Raw genomic sequence first — 7,344 nt, forward strand, 5'->3', positions numbered from 1 at the left:
CAAGCCTTATTAAATATCCTTAGATGTGATATTACTTTACAAATGTCTGCACTTTAATTAGCATTCAGCCTATTTCTTTACATTTGCATATGAAAAGGGACAAGCAGTTCATGCTCTCAGGCAGAAAGGAGAAATCCCATGCTCTGACCACTTTTCTTGATCCGGATTTTGTGGGAAGAGAAAACAATCCTCTCTCTGGATGCATCCAGGGAGATTTTACATAATTGGCAACTTCGTGCTCTTGAAGGGGAATTGTATTCTGGTGTTTCCTATTTTGGGGAGAAAAAAACCTCCATCTGATCTATTTCCTGTATACTGCATCATTTTAGTTTTTCTTATTCTCCCTTTCCTTCCCACATTCTCAAATGATTATATATATCTGCTCTCCTGATGTTCATAAATCACATCAGTCCAAAACCTAGTGGCCAATTTTTGCAAATATATATTGAACCTAAGGTTGCTAAACACTCTCTTCTTGAAGTCTCTATCCTCTTCAGCGTCCCTGACAGTGCACTGTTCTCCCTCTCCTAGCTCTCCAACATTTCTTTCTCTAGTCTTTTGTCTGTTTCTCCCCCTTTCTATTGTCTCCTAATGGTTCATATTTCCCATTAGGACTTGCTGTTCTTTTTCTACATATTCCCAGAAAGATATACTAGATTAAATAGTGCTACCCCCTCCCCAAAATCATACCAACCCAGAACCTCAGAATTGGAAATAGAGTCTTCACAGATGTATTTCATTAAGGCTCTCCAGATGAAATCATGCTGGGTGAGCCCTACAGCCAATGACTGGTGCTCTTATAAGAAGAGAGGACACAGACAGAAAAGGGTGATGTGAAGATGGAGGAAGAGATTGGAGTGATGCAACTAAACCCAAGGAATGCTGAGATTGCTGACAACCCCCTGAAACTGGAAGAGAGGCAAGGATGACTTCTCATTCAGAGCTTCCAGGCCTGCCGACACCAGGATTTCAGGCTTCTGACCTCTTCAACTGTGAGAGAAGAAAAATTATGTTGTTTTAAGCCACAGAGTTGTGGCTATTGTGGTAATTGGTTATGGCAGTCCTAGGAAATGAATATCTATTGGTTCTCATAACTTCACTTCTGGCATCTATCTCAGGCCTTTCCCTCTAGGTCTGCTCTCTCATCTACCTCCTCTGCTTTTAAATTTAGGCTTCCTACCATTATCTCTTTGTTTTGCATGCACTTGTCCAATTTTCCCAGCACTGTGTACGGAAGAGACTGTCTTCATTCTATTTTATACTCTTGCCTCCTTTGTCAAATATTGACCATAGAGACCAGGGTTGACTTCTGGCCCCTCTATTCTGTCCTACTGATCTATATGTCTGTTCTTATGTCAGTACCAGGCTGTTTGATTACAATGGCTTTGTATATAGCTTGATATTCGGTATTGTGATAGCTCTAATTTGTTTGTCTTTCTCAAGATTGCTGAGGTCGCCCAAACCGGTTTGGCTCAGTGGATAGAGCGTCAGCCTGCGGACTGAAAGGTCCCAGGTTCGATTCCGGTCAAGGGCATGTAACTTGGTTGCGGGCACATCCCCAGTAGGAGGTGTGCAAGAGGCAGCTGATCGATGTTTCTCTCTCATCAATGTTTCTGACTATCTATCCCTCTTCCTTCCTCTCCATAAAAAATCAATAAAATATATTTAAAAAAAAAAAAGATTGCTGAGGTTATTTGGGGTCTTTTTATTATTCCATATAAAATTTTGGAATATTTTTTCTAGATATGTGAAATATGTCATTGTTATTTTAATAGGGGTTGCATTGAATCCATAGATTGCTTTGAGTAATATGGACATTTTAATGATAATTCTTTCAATCCATAAATGCAGTAAATGCTCCCCTTGTTTGTATCTTCCTCAATTTCTTTTTTCGATATCCTATAGATTTCTATGTACAGGTCTTGTACCTCCTTTGTTAAATTTATTCCTAGGTACCTTCTTTTTTTGCTGTTGCAGTAGTAAATGGGATTGTTTACTTTGTTTCTCTTTTAACTCAGAATGTTTTGTATTCTGTCTCTCCTCTGATGTTTCCATGTCATATAAATTATGAGATGTCAATTTAACTACCTATCTCTCATATTCATCTTTTTCATTCCAAATGACCTACCCTTTCTCACTAAATTGCCAGGTGATGGTATTAGTTCTCAGAGAGGATTCCTCATCTACAGTCTCTTCATGATCTAAATCATTCTCTATCCTGGACCCACCCAGGTCCATCAGTTTATATCAGAACTGTACTCTATTTTAAAAATTATTAATAGTTGGCAAAGCAGACTTTAGTATCTACCCCCATATTTCTTCAAGTATAGTTCAGGAAATACCTGCATCATATTAACCTGGAGTATTAGAATGCAGATATCTGTGCCTTGTAAAAAAAAAAAAAAAAAAAAATGGCCTCTTGGTTTGGGATCCAGAGTCATTCTTGTAAAACTCTTATACAAGTTCAATATTTACACTTAATGAACACCTTTTACTTTGCTCTAAATCCACTCTCCTTCCTACATGAACCCTCTGTTTCTTCCAGAAGGAGAGAAGTTCATCATTTGCCCTCTTCCAATATACCTTGTTCATTTATACTCATAAGTGTCAGGTAAATGTAGAATTACTTCCTTCTTCCTCTCTCTTTCATTAAAAACTCAACTCAAGTTTCTAATTCATCAGCTCACATTATTCTTTTCCACTTCTGGATTCCTATAGCATATAATTGTGCCAATGATTATTTGCTGATCAATTGTATATCATTATTTAAGTCATCATATGGTGTGTTTTGTTTCCCTAAGAAAATCTTAAGATTCCTACTTCAGATTCCCCACAGGATCTAGGAACTCAGTAAATGTATGCTGAACCAATGCTTGAAAGAAAGACTACTAGTAAGAGTAGCATCTTGAAAAACTAACCAATTATTTATTACAGGAGATTTAGATGTATACTACCTCATTAGAAAGTAAACTAATATGAGTGAATGCTTATCTTCTTACTTATTCCACTCAAGTACAACTATGAAGGCTGAAAGATGATAATTTAATAATGATAACATGTCTGATATTTGCTCTTCAGAAATCTGAGTGTAGATAGCTAGACTTAACCTATCAATTTTCTCATAGTTTACTGGCCTAATAGCCATGGAATTAGTTTTAACACAACAAAAGTTGGCTAGTCATCTGGAAAAATAATTATTATGTTTATAGAAGTACTAGTAGCCCTGCGCACGAATCCGTGCACCAGTAGCTCCATGTGGGGCCTGGCTGCTCCGTGCCCACTGCCCAGAGGCTCTCTGTGGCCCAGAGGCCCATCTGCGGCCAGGTGCAGAAGACTCGCCTCATCGTTTCCCCCCCAGGCCACTCTGCGCCCACTGCCCAGAGGCCCTCTGCGACTAGGGTGGAACACTTGCCTCATCGCCATGGCGACAAAGCAAGCATTCCACCAGGCCGCTCACGCTGCCTGCTCTCAGTGGCTGCCCCCCGGGACTGGGGGGCTCCAGCAGGGCTGAGAGGACTGGGCACTGCCATCTTGTGGCTATGGGCGCTGCCATCTTTGTGATGGAGTGATGGTTAATTTGCATATTATCCTTTTATTAGATAGGATAATTTTAAGCCCTGGCCAGGTAGATCAGTTGGTTAGAGCATTGTCCTGATATGGCAAGGTTTTGGGTTCAATTCCCAGTTAGGGCATATACAAGAATCTACCAATATATGCATTAATAAGTGGAACAAAAGCCAATGTTTCTCTCTCTTTCTCTCTCCCCCTTCTCTCCTCCTCTCCCTTCCTCTTTCTCTAAAATCAATAAAAATTTTTTAAAAGTATAACTTTAAAACTATACCAATAGTCTTACTCATTTTCAAATATAAATCAGTCCATTCACTCTGACAAATATCTATTGAGCATAGCATATACTATGAAAATCAAAATATTTCTTGCTTGGTACATGGCTTACTAACCATGGAAACTAAACATAGAATGATAACTATTACTCTTTATGAAGAGGAAAACATAAATATGCTGCAGAGAAATATATATACTATACAGATTCTATCAGTCTGCTTTATCATTTTAATCCAATTAAATGTAAATAATCACAAATGATACTTTAAGAAGTTTTCTCTACAATCATAAAATAATGTGGTTTTATTTATTTAAATATATTTTTATTAATTTTAGAGAGAAGGAGAGGTATAAAGAGATGAAATCATTGATGAGAGAGAAACATTGATAGGCTGCCTCCTGCACACCCCCTACTAGGGCTGGATTCTGCAACCCAGGTACGTGCCCTCACTGAGAATGGAACTGTGACCTCCTGGTTCATAGGTCAACCTTCAACCACTGAACCACACTGGCCAGGCAATAACATGTGTTTTTAAATTATACCTCGACTTTCACTAATTAGCTTATGCTTCTCAGAAGGAAAAACAAGTCTGCGTTACAAAGTTCAAAAATGAAAACACATATCCTGCATTTTTAAATTTATTATTCTCACTTCTCAGATGTTACATAGAAAAAAACTGGAGAAACACTCATACTAGATCTCCAAAATCATTCCTGTCCAGATATTTAACACAGTGAATGTTCCATCAAAATCCTTAAAAAAATTACCTAAAACACTCATTCAGACCAAACCCCACTGACTTCTATTTTTTATATCAACATTCAGTATGCCCTGATTCATTACATGAATTCATTCAAACATCAAAACACCTACATGCCAGGCTCCCTTCCAACTACAAAACTAGGAATGCAGAGCTGAATCCATGCAGTTCCTGCCCTCAAAAAAATTTACAGTTCAAAACTATTGACAAGCACATAAACAAATAAGGACCAAAAAAGTTTAGATGCCCTTATCAGAGCATTTTATTGGGCTTTGATGAGCTCAGGCAAATACCCCTGAACAAAGGAAGGCTACAATGGCACAAGGCTCAGAAAGCAAGTTTTTTTTTTTTTGTTTTGCATAGTTGTTTAAGACATGTCCTTCTGAATATTTCAAAATGCAATTTAATCAAAAAGGAAATTGTAAATAAAGTACAAATATATCCTTTATGATAATTCATTGTATCTAAGAGGAAATGTTAAAATCATAGGGTGTGGAAAGCAGAGACTCATGCTTTCATTCCCATTCACTCCACTTATCACATCATCGATATGTTGGAATATAATGTAGTCAATAAAAAGGATACTTTAAAAGTTTCAAGTAACTTGAGGAATGATGGAGAGGGAAACTAAGATTTCAAACGTATATAGAATATGATTGCAGCTGTGATAAAAAAATTGCATTAAAAAGGGATGATAAAAATATACTAACTGGTTATTTCTAGCTAATTTCTCTCTTTTTCTTAGTTTCAAGTATTTTCCAAATTTATAGTTGTAACCTGAAAATAAGCATTTTGTGCAAATGAAATTGCACATTATCCTAAAAAATACTAAGAAATCTACATTCCCCAACATTAGAGAAAGGAAAGGAAATATACTAAAAGATTAATGGAAGAAAGGAAGAGTGCTGAAAGGAAGGCTTGCATTTGCCTAACATTTCCATCACAATAGATTTTCAGATATTAATGGGAGCTTATGACTGTTCATTTTGCAGCTCAATAGATTTTTATTAAAAATGAATCTTTATATCCAAATTAATTCATGTACCTTAATGCAATTTTAGGAGTCTAAGTCAATGGGGCATTAGTTAAGTGGAAGCACACCAGGTCATATTATTAAAAATGTGCTGAACTCCTGTCTCTACCCTCTTCCCTGTGACTTCCACTGTGCCCCATGCCCCTTGCTCCTGTCCTCATGGCCTCACACTCCTCTTCCCTCCAATAACTTGTCTGATTGGGAGTCAGAGATGTGGCCGAGAGGAGGCAAAACCAAGTCGCTCTGAGCAGCCAATGGTATATATAAACAGTAAATCTCAACAAAGGGACAAAGGGACTAAAGGATAAGTAGTACTGACATTTTTGCACTTTGAATGTTACTTTGAATAATGCTACACGTAAAATGTTGTCCCTGTTAATTTATCATTACTTCACCAGAGAATCCCATGTTTCTTTGCAATATTTTTTGTATTAAGTTTCTTAGAAAGAAAATCATTTTAATCGCATTACTTTAAAAAAGCAAAATAATGTGAGAGAATCATCAGCCCCTGGATCTAATAAAAAGTTTCCCTTCATCTGTAATATTCTGTTACCTTGAACCTGTCATCAAGTCTCTCAGAGCTTCTGGTTTCTCTAGAGGGACTAAGCTAAATAATCTGTTACCTGAAATTCTATATTTATTAAATGTTATTGGGTTTAAACAAGTGGTCTTGAAAAACAATAAGCAAAAAAATTTGAATTATCCAAATGAATTAAGATATATTCTCACTACTTAGGTAATTTGAAAAAATTTACACATAATTAATTTTTTTATTTTCATATTCTCCTAGTATATAAAGACAGCACTAAAATATATATAAATCAAAACAGACAATCTTGGTAATGACATAGAAAATAAGCCTAACTCTGCCATAGAATGGCAGTAGGTAATTTTGCCTCATGATTTGGCTAATTCAGGAATTGAAATGATTTAACAGGATGCAAAAGTCAAGGTTATTTTATTATATTTATTACCGTTATTAATACTAGCAATAGCATTTTTTTACTACTTACTATATGCCAGAGTCTGTAGTAAGTGTTTAACACTCATTTTTTAAATTTAATCCACATTATAGCCTGTGGGTACAATCATAATCCCTGTTACACAGATGAAAGAAATCAAGGCTCCGAGAAGGTAAGTACAGTAACTTGATAAGGTCACAAAGCCAGTGAGCAGCAGAACCAGATCTGGAACACAGGTCTGTCTGATCTGCCTGTGCTCATAACCATTGCCCTACCACTGTCACTCTGCTCATTAAATGCCTCACCACTGTCTATTACGTAGCCTACCTTTCCAAGTCCATCTTGAGTTGAGCCACAGCCTACCTCTTCAGGGTTGTTTTCCACTGTTCCCTTGTATATGTACTTCATTGAATTCTTTGAAGCGAAACGCAATCATTTTTTTTTTTCCTTTCTGTCTTTCTGCCATTAACTAAGCTATTTGTTCCTAGGCCTTCATTCTCAGTCCTTAAACATGTCTCAAATTATACCCATTGTTCATGAAACCAGTTTGCCTTATATGGAAGTAATGATTCCCCTCCTTGACTTTCATATTATTTCATTTGTTCCTCTTATATAGCATTTATTACTTTGTTATTGGGTATTATAACTCATATTTTCATTTATCATCTCCACTAGAATGAAATCCTTGTGTAGAGAATCAATGAAGAGTTCATTTTTGCCTCCTCAAGGCATTTAGCCCAAGAGG

This window comes from Plecotus auritus (assembly GCF_963455305.1).
Source record: "Plecotus auritus genome assembly, chromosome: 3".
NCBI classification, from domain to species: Eukaryota; Metazoa; Chordata; class Mammalia; order Chiroptera; family Vespertilionidae; genus Plecotus; species Plecotus auritus.